We start from the raw sequence: 15631 nt of genomic DNA, 5'->3' as shown, positions 1-15631 counted from the left end.
GATATACCTCACGCTAGGAAAACATTGAGAAAAAAGTAACTTTCATTTTTAAACTATTCTACAGTAACCTACATTTTCATATCTATCAACATTTCAAGTTTAGAAGGGACAGTCCCTATTTCAGCTTCTAAAAGGTGAGGGACTTTGATATTTAGAGCAGGTTCTTGGTAGATGGAATCTGTATAGATAAAGAGAGTGGGAGGGGGGTGTATATAATGTCCTGATTTCCAAATTGGGATGTTTTCTGGTATGTACTGTGAGTTATTATGCACTTAGGAGTTTTACGAATTCTATCTTGTGCGCAAGTGGGCGCGCGCATATGCACCCATTTGTTTGATTCTGACACTTACTCCAGCTTGGACCAGGATAGGCGGGATGGGGGGTGACCTAATGTTGGCCGACTACACTAAAGGTGTGTTAAGAAAGCTAAGAAAGATGCCTAAGAAAGCTGTTTTATTTGCTGGTGGTGATGATGGTCCCCACTACTAACCAACCATTTGTGATTGGCTGTTTCTGTATGTGTTTGTGACGTATGCCAGTGTAAACCAGGCACCTGTGCTACTGCTGCTGACCGCCACGCATCTTAAGTTATCTGCTGCTTTTCATATGGTTGCAATTGTGATGCTTTTTTAATGATCACAAATTGTGCTTGTTATTTGGGTAAATCTGCATCAACCCTTTAAAGTGTAAAATGTTGGCACCCGCCAATTGTTAGACTTCCTGGTGGGTCGTTTGTATCCTGGTTACAACACTCATTGATTATTCAGAGAGGGCTTATAGGCAATTAAGATGCAGACAAAATTCTCCACAGTGTAAAATTTGATCCTGGCACTTGTTTTCTCCCAATCTTCTGTTTGTTCTGCGGGTTGTGGTAAATATTCCTGTCACTGTCTACAGACTGTGTGGCCTATATCAGGTTCTTAGGAACAGATGTGTGTAATGCTGGCTGCAAAACATTATATGTTATGGACATTTCAGAAATAATCCAAAAACGAAGTCTCTTCAGAATATTCTCAATTTATTATGTATGCACAATACAGACCATTCAATTCAAATAGAAAAATGGTAATTTCACATTACTTTTGCAAGCATTTTATGCACTAAAACCACAAAATGAATACGTAGACAAAGCATCACATAAAATCTTAGACCAATAATATCACTCCACATATCAGGGTCTCTCAACATCTCCCATCATCCACCAGATATAGGCAGACATCCAAGTAGACCTTGCCATATCTTATCAGACATTGACTGTACCACAGCTTCCCTGTTCCCTGATATTATCAGCGGAGGGCACATTTCGTTTTAAATACGTTACGCTATGCAGTATACTTTAGACAAACTTCCCCACACGCCTTAAGCAATATTGTCTGAAAAGCAGAAAACCTTAATTTGTCAATATATATGCACTGTAGCTTGTTTAACTCTTACGCATCCTATTATTTATAACCAGCTTTAATTCAACTTCCATTTTATGTGAATTGATTATCCATATCATGATTGATGACGCGCCCGCATCGCGTGTCATGTGATGCGGCCGAAGGTAAATAGATAGAAATATTGCATCGGAGGGGGGGGGGAAACGGCCCTAACAGCCGTTGGACCGAGCGGCCCGGGGGGGCGCTGCCCCCCTGTCCCCCGTCCCAGCCCGCCCCTGCACGAGGGCCTAACTACCATGGGTGCAGCTGCTATGCCGCCCACAGCTGAGGGGGAGCCACCTTCCATGTCAAATTCCCAAGTGTATCATCATCATCATCAACATTTATTTATATAGCGCCAGCAAATTCTGTAGCGCTTTACAATTGGGAACAGACATTAATAAGACAATACTGGGTAATACATACAGACACAGAGGTAAGAGGACCCTGCTCGCAAGCTTACAATCTATGGGACAATGGGAGTTTGAAACACAAAGGCATGTGCTACGTTATATTGCACAATGGACAAGTTAGAATGCAAAGGTAAAAGTATTGGGTGGGCTGTGTGTGTGGCAATGTTGGTCAGAGGGTTGTTGTCTTGTGTTAGCTGTGTAAAGGATGGTAATAGGTGAGATTAAGATGATGGTGGAGGAATATTATAAGCTTGTCTGAAAAGGTGGGTTTTCAGAGAACGCTTAAAGGTTTGAAGACTAGAGGAAAGTCTTACTGTGCGTTTTTCACCATTGGATGGTACATGGGGGCTTTGGAAATAAATACTTTCTAACATTTCAGTCCCCGGCAGCGGGACAGGGGACATGGCCATGTCACAAGGTGGTGTGGTCACATCCTGATGGAGGCGTGGTCATCCCCTTAGAAATCCCCCCCCCCCAGTTCCCACCCACGGGACAAATATGTCTCTGGGAGAGCGGGACAGAGCCCTAAAATCTGGACTGTCCTGCTGAAATCAGGACAAGTTGGAAGGTATGCTGATATCTAGTTATGCCCCTGACCTAATGGCAAACAATTATCTGCATGAACTAAGTCTGGAGTGCAGAAATGTCTTTCTGACAGCAAATACTTCTTGTATTCCGTGCTAAAAGTATGACCTACGAGACATGTTATGTGTTTTTGCTGTTTGGCTACCACCATGGTTTACACTGCAGCATGAAAATCACTTTCAAAAGATACTCTAGTTGTGATAGATATTGCTAAGGTGTTTAACAACTTTACTTATAACCCATCAAAATGTACAATTGTCAAACAATGTCTCCTGGGTATTGTAGATATTGGGTGTTTTATATTTCTAATGCCGTGATACGCAGGTGTGTTGCACCATTCCTGCTTTAAAACATTGTAAGAAACGTTGTGGCTCTCTGAGTGTTGTTGATCTACAACCTCCATCATGTTCTGCTCATCATGCTAAGAGTTGTAGTACAGCATCTGGTGAACCATGGGTTGCTTTATAGGTGAACCCTACACTAGATTCTTATGTAATACCTAACAGAAATACACCTAGTAGAGTTACGTAACAAGGCACTCCATGGTCTCTGTGTAGCACTGTGTGATTCTGGAGCTGGCAAAGGTGACGTCACCACCTCCGCTTCAACCGCCTGCAACACCCACACTGTGCTCTCCCCTTTCAGTGTATTACTGGCAGCTATACGGAACTTCCCCTGTCGGACCGGTTTGCAAGGCAAGTCTGTACAAGGCGGGGTCCCCTGATGCAATGGAGACTGCCTTTGTTAACCTATTAATAAGTGACCCGGAGCAGCACGGGATGAGTCAGCTTTCTCCAACCTGTTAGGTTATTTGGTTAATAAATCAACAGAACATGCTGTTTAATGTCTTAAAGAGATCAAACATTTTCTAATCAGAATAATTGGATTTAATCCTTGTTATATGATGGCTTTAACAATACCCCCGGCCTGGTGGTTTTCCAGCCGTAAACATTATATGTGGGCGCGTTAATATTTGTCACATGTGAAAGTTGTTGTTACTGTTACTATAAACAAATAGAAAAAAAAGGTATCAAGATACACTCTTTTACTGTAACGTAAACCTGTACCTGTGCCAGTATGTATAACTAGTCCTAGGCATTCAGTCCCATGCTTTCGTGCTTGCTGGGACATGTAGTTCCACATCTACTGAAGAACGGAGGACTACCTAGGAATCACTCAGTCTATGTTAGATACATGCGGCTCAAACACTTGCATCCAACTCTAAGTTACACCCAGAGGGCCTGAATTATTAAGCATAGTTGCCTACTCTCCAGGAAAGTCAGGGAGACTCCAGAAATTTTGGGAGCTGACCAGGACTCCCGAGAGAGCAGGGCAACCTCCCGGATCATGCCCCCTTCATTGGTGAAGTGGGTGGGGGCGGGGCTAAAGGTGCCATCCTAGCCCCACCCCCTGCTGTGTTTGGCCGACATTAGCAGCGTTTGACAGGGGGAGGAGGGCCTAATGATGGAAATCTCGTGGCCACGCCCCCATGACGGAGCCACCTCCCAGACAGCTTGATGCCAATGTTGACAAGTATGTTTTTAAGGCACGCAATACGAATGTGCGTTCTTTGTAAAATGCACGTAAATTGGGCATATTCACGTCTGTATTCAACTACATGCGGATCTAAAGAAGCAACTCTTGTTGAAACTGGTGTCGATACTCTTACTTGCCGCACTGACAGGCACATGTTGTATTTATAATAATAATAGAATTAATTGTGTGCAACCCAATTTGCAATATATATTATATATATATATTATTGTTATTATACATATTGTTTTTTATGGAATTGCTATAAAATACTATATAAATGATATAGACAATCTGACCTTTAAAATGGCTGATGGATATTTACCAAGAATGTAGATATGTGTTGCTGATTCATCAACTGCTTTGTGGCTTCTGATGACATCATTTTGTAAACACACCCACCATTGTCAACAGTTTATAAATTGGCACTCTCTCTCCTCTAGAAATCATGATGTACCAGGTGGTATTGAAACTATGCTGTGCACTGTACTATTTGCTGTATCTGAAATGGTAACAAGTAAATCTCTTCTTATTGTAAAATCTACACTTGAATGGACAATGTACATTTATTCTGAAAACAAATTCAACACACAACAACACACTGCAGGATACGAACAAGTCCCAGTAGAATGCACAGGAAAAAAATATATTCAACTACTGTCATCTGTTAATAATGTAATCATTACAAAAAAGACATTGAAAAGTTAAAAAAAAAAATCTTCGTCACCAAATACATTTATCGAGATGTTCTCAATGCAGACTGTATATAAAAAAAGATTTTACATTTCCTTCTAATTGCAAACACATGTTCTAGCATGCATATGTGACCGTCATCACTATCACTCGGCATGACACCTGTCCTGTAGCTGGTGCAAGTGGTGCAGCTGAAAATCATGTACCTTAGAAATGCATAGAGCTTGAATCGGATGGATGTAAGTGCACTCAACCTTGGCACGCCCTTACTGTACACTGACTACGTGCATACGCCCCTTTCCTCTCCGATTCTGGCAATTAAATCGTAAGATGTCAGAAGTGTCCTTTGCAGATGATAATGAATTGCTTTCACTTATGTCCACTGCTTATAGTCCTTTAATGGAGATGCACAGTGCAAATTTACACAAAATATGGCACTTATCGAGATTTATGTTTCTTAATGGATCAGGCCCACAATGAGCAAAATTGAGAGTAGAGGCCCTTGAAATTCATTACAATATAAGTACATTTTTTTTACTTCCAGTAACAAATAATCAGTTTTCATTTGCTATATATATTGATTTGCATCCACATATCCATAGAGGTTCTCAAACTCAGTCCTCAGAGCTACCAACAGTTCATGTTTGCAGGATTTCTTTACTCATACACAGGTGAGTTGATCTATTGTTTCTGGGTCAGTAATTATTCCAATTGTTTCTACAATCAGAAATCCTGAAAACATGACCTGTTGGTAGCTCTTGAGAACTGGGTTTGAGCACCTCTGATTTAAGACCTCGTGCAATTGTGCACATTGGCAAATCTATATTGCACTACAGGGGGGCAAATTTAAAATATGCAGATAAATTTAGAGCTGGGAGTAGATCAAATCCTGGTTCACCTCTAAATTGCAGTGTAAAAATAAAGCTGCCCAGTATGTATGTGCTACAGGCAAAAAGTGTCCATATCTTCCCTGCATGCAAGCAAAAAAATGTATTTGCAACCTTTGCAATATGGTTTGTTCGGGTAGGCCTTCGTTTTGGGTGGTGTCTATAATTACCGCATATCCTGCAACAGAGGTGGTTCCGCCACTGCGTTCACCCACCATCATAGGGCAGCATGTGCAGTGAAGCTGAAACAAGCTGCATGGCACATACGCAGGCCATGCACATGCTCAGAAGAGCTGAGTTGTACTGCATTGCTGGCCCCCACCTACAAATTTTGCCATGAGGATTAGCAATGTAGTGTTCCTCCCCTGGGTGAATTTTTTTTTATGTATCATGTTTGAAGTAATGCAGGACTTCACATGACTATGTATAAATCAAAACATTATATAATTGTAAAGCTTCTCAATCAAGAAAGAAAAGAGTTAAAAAGAAATTCTGATAAGGACTCTAATAAGGACTCCACCCAGAAGGACTGCATGCGTAATTTGCAGAAATTTTATTGCCCTCATATATTAATCAGATCACTCATCAGCTCAGTGCAAAGACAGGCAGGAAGCAGGTTGGGGGTATAGTGGGGACAAGCAGGCAGTGGTTTGGGGTGACAGACAGGCAAGCAGTGGGTTAGGGGTATCAGACAGGCAGGCAGGGCCATCTTTTCCATTGGGCACGATGGGCAGCTGCCCGGGGGCCCCACGGGCAAGGGGGCCCCATAGGCACAGCTCTTAATGAGAATAAATAATCCTGCAAAAGAACAAAACCTGCAAAAAACACCTTCAAGGGGTCACTGAGCAAGTACATCTATCTATCTCTATATATCTATATCTATATCTATATCTGTATATGTATATATCTATATATCTATATCTATATCTATATCTAGGGGCCCCGGTGCACTGCTTTGCCCAGGGGCCCATAATGTTGTTAAGATGGCCCTGCAGGCAAGCAGTGGGTTAGGGGTATCAGACAAGCAAGCAGTGGTTTGGGGTAACAGACAGGCAAGCAGTGGGTTAGGGGTATCAGACAGGCAGGCAGTGGTTTGGGGTGACAGACAGGCAGCAGGATGGGTTTAGTAAGGCTGCTAATGTGTGATCTGATTAGAACATGCGGGCAGTACTGACCAGGGTAGCGCCTGTATAAGTAACAAGTGCCAACATTTTTATTTCTACAATTTCTCTACAATGTAGAAGGAACAGTCAAAGCAGTATATGAAATAACAGTTCAGCAAATAGGGACAGGATGCTTTAGAGAATTACATTTGATACCAAAAATGATGGTATAAGGCCAGGCAAGGATTGGTTACTTTTTTCCTATTATCTGTGTTGAGGCACAGGTTGGGATGAGTTCTGTAACCCTTTCTATTGCCATTGCCTCACCCACCGAATAATGTTGAAATTATAGAGTTAAACATTTATCTTGCTAGGAAAAATATTGCAGATTGTGAATGCAACCGTTCTAGGTGGAACCCTCATAAGATTGACCCTTTAATTCTTACTCAGTTCAGAGGGAACATTGTCAGGTTATATCAGTTAGTTTATATTATCAGCTAATACAATATTGGATGCTGGTATCCAAGGGGTTTAGTGGTGAAGAGCCAAAATGCAGACGTAAACATGCGCATTGCACTTTCTCTGTTCGCCATTGGTGAAAACATTATTTGTTATTCTCCATTCGCCGGCAGCAAATAAATGATTTGTTGAAGAAGGGGTTCAACGCCAGGGCTCCCAGACCAGCCCCGGCATAGTAAATTACAGCAGTGCTTATTTATGTACTGTTGCGATTTGCACTGATACATATTGATGCCTACCATGCAGGAAATAGATTCCCAAGTGCGGAGGGCAAGGCAGTGTTTGATGCTTTATTAAATAATGATCAAATCTACAAGTTCGAGCTATTTTACATAAATAGCTGCCTGAAATTTCTGATCTTTTAAAAATATTTACTGTGACAATTAGGCAAAGAATGGTACTTTTATGGTTGGACAGGGCTTTTGCTTGATGTACCACTTACTATCCACTTTATACTTGCCTACACTCGTGGAATGCTCGGTTGACTCCCGAATTTCAGGAAGAGTAGGCCTCCCTCACGAATCTCACCCATGAATAGCGACATTGCTCAGCATGAGGCGGGACCACAATGATGCAATGGCGTTACCACTCCCCCTTCCCCCGGCCATTTTCTTCCTGCCAAAGTGCCGCATCTGGTTGCCCAGCAACCAGACGCATCAATTCCGGCTGCCCAGTGGCCTCCTCTGCGTATGCACTTGCCTAGCAACGGGATGCTATTCAGAGACCCGGCGGCAGCTGCTTATGTCACCACCGCCGGTAATTAACATCTCCAGCCCTCTATAAAAGGATGACTCTGACTCCATTAGGGCGCCAGAGTATTGGGTCAAACTAGCTCCAAGCACTTGTATGTTATCTCTCTGCTTTTGGTCTGATTCCCCAATTCTTGACTCGGCTTGTCCTGACACCGCCTCCGGATTCTCCTTTTGGCTCTGTAAGTCCTTCCTGGTATTTGACCCCTGCCTGTCTGACTATACTTTTGGATACTCCTCGTGTACTTCACAGACAGCTCGGCTTGACCTTGGCTTCCCTGACTATCCGTTTACCTCCATCTACCTCGCTTATTGCTCTCCTGGAGAAACTCGACCTGCGCATCTTTCGCAGCTAAACCCAAACTCCCTTGCATTAGACTCTGCACCTCCACATAGGGCAGTGTCAATATCAGCAGGTAGCTCTATGCTTGACAATGACCGTTTGCTCAGATATTGCAAGAGTGTGTACACTCCTACAATCATGTTTAACACGTTGCATCTGTTGATTTGGTTTTCTAAAGGTCCTAAAAATCACGATCAACGATGAAACGATGTTGGGAAAATGTGTATGCCTCCCTTGGTGCTCTCATCTCCTCCTTCAGTCTTCAGTATCACCTTTATGCTGACGACATTCAACTCTACATCTCCTCCCCTGGTCTTTCTTCCACCCTCCTCTCTCGTGTATCTGACTGCCTCTCCGCCATCTCCTCCTGGATGTTTGCCCGTTTTCTCAAAATCAATATCTCTAAAACGGAAATCATTGTCTTTCCTCCATCCAGACTCCCATCCCACCATAACCTCTCTATTGTCGTCAACAACACCACCATCTCCTCTGTCACCCATCTCCGCTGTCTGGGTGTCACCCTCGACTCCTCTCTCTCTTTTGCCCCCCATATTCACTCCCTTGCCCAAGCCTGTCGCTTCCAACTACGAAACATCGCCCGCATCCGTCCCTTTCTCTCTCAGGATGCTGCCAAGACTATCATCCATGCACTCATCATCTCCCGCCTGGATTATTGCAACCTCCTCCTCACTGGCCTCCCCCATTCACATCTCTCCCCCCTCCGCTCTGTACTCAATGCGGCCGCAAGACTCATCTTCCTCTCACGCCGCTCCTCCTCTGCCTCCCCTCTCTGCCTCGCCTTACACTGGCTTCCCTTTCCCTACAGAATCCTTTTCAAACTCCTCACCACCACTTATAAGGCTCTCTCCCACTCTACAGCCCCTTATATCTCTAACCTCCTCTCCATTCACACTCCTGCCTGCTCCCTGCGCTCAGCCAATGATCGACGCCTCTCCTCCACTCTTATCACCTCTTCCCACTCCAGAATCCAAGATTTTTCCTGTGCTGTCCCCCTTCACTGGAATGACCTCCCTCGTTCCATCCGCCTCTCTCCTACTCTGTGCTCCTTCAAACGTGCACTGAAAACCCACCTCTTCCTTAAAGCCTACCAACCATCCGCATAACCCCTTCATCTCCTCCACTCGCTCTCCCCCTTGCCTCATCTGGCTCCCCTTGTGCCTGTTCTGTTTTCTCTCTCTTAGGATGTAAGCTCACTTGAGCAGGGCCCTCTTCCTCCTGTTTCCTCACCTGTTCTTCTGCTCTGTGTTTATTGCTTTAACCTGCCTGGAGTTCCTGAAGTACTGGTATTTCTGTTTATTGTTTTGTACTGTTTCACCCTGTATAGTGTACTGTTTGTATGGTGTACGGCGCTGCGGAAATCTTGTGGCGCCTAACAAAAAACTGTCAAACAAATGCACTCACGAACAGTACCATAGGCAGATATCTGTATAGTTTGTACAGAGTCACGATCTTTTCAGCTTACTGTTATGAGAGAACTGAAGGTAAATTGTGTAGGTGTGTACGCATGAATGGGTATGCTCATCAGGACTTCAATTGTTGGTGAAATTGTTACAGAAATTGCATTTGAAGTAATATTGCATAGGTGTGTACCCAGCTTGATACTCAGCAATACAAGTATTACCTTGACAAGAGATAAAAGGATATATTTATAAAATAAAGTCTTTTTACGGAGAGAAGTCTAATTTTTTTTATTGCAGGGATAAAAAAATGATTATATAACTAATTATATATAACAAATTATATAATTAATTATAATTAATTATAAATTATTTCCGCCCTTCAACATTCATGTATCGCTCAATTGCTATAAAGAAAAATATTCAGAGCTTTAAGGGATGCTTATCTTCAGTCTGGATGCCCACATTCTGCTCCATTGGGAATGCATGTGGGGGCAGTGCATATAACTGGAGTATAGCTTTAATATTTAAAACTATAGTAGTAAATATAACACCACTATTTACCACTATATGTATATATACTCTGATCAGCGACAACATTGAAACCACTGACAAGTGAAGTCAATACTACTGATTATCTTGTTACAATGGCACATGTCAAGGGGTGAGATATATTAGGTAGCTAGTTGACAGTCAGTTCTTGAACTTGATGTGTTGGAAGCAAGAAAACAGGGTAAGCGTAAGGATCTGAAAGACTTTGACAAGGGCCAAATTATTATGGCTAAATGACTGGGTCAGAGCATCTCCAAAACAACAGGTCTTGTGGGTTTTTCCCGGTATGCAGTGGTTAGTACCTACCACAAGTGGTCCTAGGAAGGACAACCAGTGACAGAGTCATGTGAGCCCAAGGCTCATAGATGTGCGTGGGATTCAAAGGCTAGCCTGTCTAGTCCAATCCCACAGAAGAGCTACTGTAGTAAAAATTGCTGAGAAAGTCAATGCTGGCTATGATAGAAAGGTGTCAGAACACACAGTGCATCACAGACTGACCCCTTTCCACTCCCAAAAGCACCTACAAAGAACACATGAGTGCCAGAACTGGACCATGGAGCAATGGAAGAAGGTAGTCTGGTCTAATGAATCACAATTTATTTTGCATCATGTGGACAGCGGGCTGCGTGTATATCATTTACCAGGGGAAGAGATGGCATCAGGATGCAATATGGGAAGAAAACAAGCCAGCGGAAGCAGTGTGATGTTCTGGGCAATAGAACTTTCACTACATTTTTTTTTTTTAACAATTTAATTTCCAGATGGTTCAGTTTAGAGAGAGCCTTGATCTATATACTGATCTGTATACTGTATGTGTGTATATAGTCATTACTCACTGACTCACTCAATCTGCCACAGAGGCATCTTTCTACCTGTTTCTTTTCTTCCCCACTCATCACTGTATTTTGCAGTTCTGAATTCTCTGAATAAAAAATGGAGCCAATACTTTCACTGAAATCATAATCCCAATAAGTTACCAGTAAAGAATGTGGAAATCCGCCAACTCTGCAACTGCTGTATATGTACTGCTGTACCAAAGCAATGCTGTAGCATGCAAGTGTCTACATTTTGTAGGAAATTTTATACTTAACTAGAGCCAAAAAGAGTAGGTTGAGGAAAAATTAGTGTATGTAAGAAAAACAGATGACAGTGTGATGCTCTGGGCAGGGGCAGACTGGGATGGGGGCTAAAATGTTCCTAAAAGGCTGCTGAGTCGAGTCTTGCCCCCCCGGCTAAAATTTGCCAGCCCTCCCCTGTCTTTGGGCAATGTTCTGCTGGGAAACCTTGGGTCCTGGCATTCATTTGGATGCTACTTAGACACATACCATCTACCTAAACATTGTTGCAGACCAGGTACACCCCTTCATGGCAGCAGTATTCCTTGATGACAATGGCCTCTTTCAGGATAATAATGTACACCACAAAAATTGTTCAGGAATGGTTTAAGGAACACCACAAAGAGTTCAAGATGTTGACTTGGCCTCCAAATTCCCCAGATCTCAATTCAATCGAGCATCTGTGGGATGTGCTGGAAATACAAGTCTGAGCCATGGAGGCCCCACCTGGCAACTTACAGGACTTAACAGACTTAATGTCTTTGTGCCAGATACCACAGGGCACCATCAGAAGCTTTGTGGAGTCCATGCTTCGACAGGTCAGAGCTCTTTTGGAGGCATGAGAGGGACCTACACAACAAGTTCTAGCCTGAAAAAATATAATTTGTTGCTTCAATAAATTATTATTTTTAGGCTATTTTTCCTAACCCCATCTCATGATGGTGTAAAGTGTTATGGTGTTACTTACTTGATAAATAGACTCTACAAGGCATGGGGGAGACTATTACGAGGTTTTGGGCACATATTAGCGATGACCGTAACTCCGACAATAGTTAACACTACAGGAATACACCGGATGTATATTCCCAGGCACAACGGTAATACTGACTGCTTGGAAGACATTTTGTTGTTTAAAAAGCTTAGTACATTGTAGAGAAGACACACCCTTAAATTACCGAGCTAACAGCAGGAAACAGAGTGTGCACCTTGTAAGTGACGTCATCGCTGGCAGCCGGCTTCTTCATTTGTCACCACTGTTTGAGGTCTGTCTTCCAAGCTGTCAGTATTACCAGTGTGTCGGGGAATACACCTCCGGTGTATTCCTGTCATGTTATCTGTTGTCGGGGTTACGGTCATCGGGTTTAAGACTACCACGGATCACGAGAAGGTGTCAGCAGGATTGGTAGAATAGGTGAAGCAAAAAATATATAAACCCCAAAGTGAGTTTGGAATGCGGGAGGCTGTTTAGTTGTTATACAACCGGTTCCCTGTATGTTCACTCTGTTCACAGCATTCGTGTGTGCGTGATGGCTATGCCCCATGGTTCCACTATTCTTCAGCGTTTGATTACTTTTAATGACCTGGTTTTCCTTATCAACTATGTGTTCTTGCTATCTACACTGACTTTGACTATTCCTCTGACTACACAAACACTTTTCGATTTGGCTACAATAACGAACAAGACATCTGATCTGTCTACAATCCAGACTTCCTTGCTATGTATTGTAAAATACTTGGAATTTGATATTTGTCGTGTAATCTCATACACTATTTGTATGAGGCTAGTTATATGTTCTAATGCAAGTTCAGACTCCAGAGTGGTCCGGTGTAGATATTAGAGCATGTATAGTGTTTCATTGGGTAGTTTGGCACAAAACATTTGTATGGAATGGGTTGGGGGTCCATGATTTCAGCATTGCCCAGGGCCAATGTTAGTTATTTTTTAGCTATAGTCTGCAACTGTTCCAGTGCTCTCTGGCTTTACAGTGGACAGAAGGAACAACAGTTTGGGAGTATGACCAAGGCAGTTTGTGGGGGGGGCAGGATTGAGAATGTAATTAAACTTGTCACAATTGCTTGGAATTGGGAATGCTGGGTGGTGGTTTTTATAGTGTAGATTCTTCTAATGTGATTTTATTGGTGTTTAGAATGTTTTACAACATCAACATACCCCATGGTAAATCAACCCATTGCTGTTCACACTGATAACTCAATATAGTTAGGACCAAATATATAGGGGAATTGCTGTACTGACAACTAGACTAGTATATTTCTATCTCATGTTAAACAACTATATTGTTTTCCTGTTATTAGTATCATGAAATAAGTTTCATTTTTCAGCCTGGTATTGCCTACCATCTCTAACTGTTATAATTTTATTACAGTGTAGGTTTATATTGTTTCCAATGGATTGTCATCATCATTTTTTGCGTGAATTATTTTAGCATTTCCCCTTACCCAGTGTATCCCCTGTGGGCACCGAAAGTCCAGCAATGCTTTCCTCTCTACTACTAGGTCTGGCTACTTTTAAACACAAAAAATTGGTAACAGAGCAGGTTCATTGACTACAATGTTGACCGTTTGAACAAGACAAGCGGTAGAGAGGAGTATATTACTGGACAATTAGAGCCCTTGGGGTACTTGCCAGATTGAGGGGAATGCCTGGTAGCTTAAATTATTTATTAAATCATAACTTACTGAACACATCAAAACAACATTTTCAATTTGGGTGAATTTTTTTGCTTTCTGGTTGAGAAATACTGTATTTGGATGCAGCAGACTAGCATTATGTTCTGATGCTGAGGTTTTTTTCCCTCCACACAGAAGAGGAACTACTAGCGAGCTGTGGACCCTGGTGCAAGGAAGCGGGGAGGAGAGAACCGGGGCCCACAGCTCACTAGTTCCCTGTGCAGCGGGCCCTATTATCTCCATGGGCCACGGTGCACCGCACCCGCTGCACCAATGGTAGTTCCGCCACTGCCTCCACACCTTTGTCCCTCCCCTACCCTCTGTAGCTTGTAAGCTCTAGTCTGGTATTTGAGCCTCTAGGCTTCCCATAGTTTGGTGTAGTACATATATAGAAGTTTAATTTATTATTGGTAGTATTGTGAATGGTAGACAAAGAAACAATGATGTCATGCAGATAAAAAAAAGTTGCTCATTTCAGAGAGACAAGCTGCAAACTGAGAGTAGTCACAAGAATACACCAAGTCAATAGTTCCAGGTTTTAATAAATTTGCCCAAGAATGTTTTTGTCCAATATGCTATATAACACGACCTGCCTCCAATTTTGGCTAAACAAGCAGATGGGTAAATTGGACAGATTTGGCTGTTTGGTGGGCTGGACAAATGAACTTTTTGTAAGGGCACAATGGTTCCTGTTACAGGATGACTTCATATCAGCAGTCATTGAGGAATAACTTGCTCTAAATAAAGACCAATGAACCATATTTGCCATAAAAATCTAAGCATGTCTGGGTACGGGTTTAAGTGCCCCAGTATCAATTGAAGAGTACCATTTGTCTTGCTCAATTTGCTGGGGGCATTTATAAAATTTATCTTGTTTGATAATGAGATTGTGACATGACAAACATACATAGGGGCTTATTTATCAAAGAGCAAAAAGGCTCTATTGCTCTATACATGGGGGGTTAGCATTGCCGATAAAATTGTTGTCGGCTTACCCATGTGGACTACCACAGAGATTGGCCCGGTGAAGCGGCAAGTTAAGCACATCGCTTAACATCACTTACATCGTTCACCTACCTTGGATATATTTCATCATATGACTGCGATAAGCATCAATAAAAAACATTTTTATCATCATGATTATATATATATATATATATATATATATATATATGATATAATAATAATAATAATAATAATAATAATAATAATAATAATAATAATAATAAGGCCCCATAATCTTTATTAGCCACTCAGGATTTGTTAATGTTGATTGAGAATAAGTTTTCATTTGGAAAAATTTAGACCTCTCTCATTTTCTATTTGATATAGTTTTGCACTGAATAATTTGATTATCCACTGGAACAAGTTAGTGTATCGATTTCATAAAGCTCCAGAGCACATAACCTACCACTTCAGATCATGAGGGGTTAACACAAGTGAGGGTTAATCCTAATTGTGCCTTGTAAAGCAATGTATGAAGGATCATTGGTTTATGATTTGTCATTATGTTTCCAGTGTCTCATGATGAAATCCTAAATGATTCACTACAGATAATGTGTAATTACAAGATTGTATAGATTTATCCAGTCAATTTAGAGTAATGAATGTGCTTCTGGTATATGAAGCATAGATGGTCACACAGCTTACATAAAGGTAAGTTAACCTGCTTAATTATCAGATATAAACGCATACTTGGCTACTTTGAAAACTGAAGAAGGCAGGTCTATAAAGTCTGGGTGTGTGAGTTGGAATAACACGAATTGTGCCATTACTCACCAGTGCGCATTGACATAAACACTGGTGGTTGATGATATAAAATACATGTCCGCTGGATAGTTACTCATTGTGTGATATGCATCATCGTGCCCTCCCACCATCCAGGAGATTA

The sequence above is a fragment of the Mixophyes fleayi genome, chromosome 11 (genome assembly GCF_038048845.1).
Source record: "Mixophyes fleayi isolate aMixFle1 chromosome 11, aMixFle1.hap1, whole genome shotgun sequence".
In the NCBI taxonomy this organism is placed as follows: Eukaryota; Metazoa; Chordata; class Amphibia; order Anura; family Limnodynastidae; genus Mixophyes; species Mixophyes fleayi.
The sequence above is the reverse complement of the archived record's forward strand: the minus strand, read 5'-3'. Positions refer to the sequence as shown.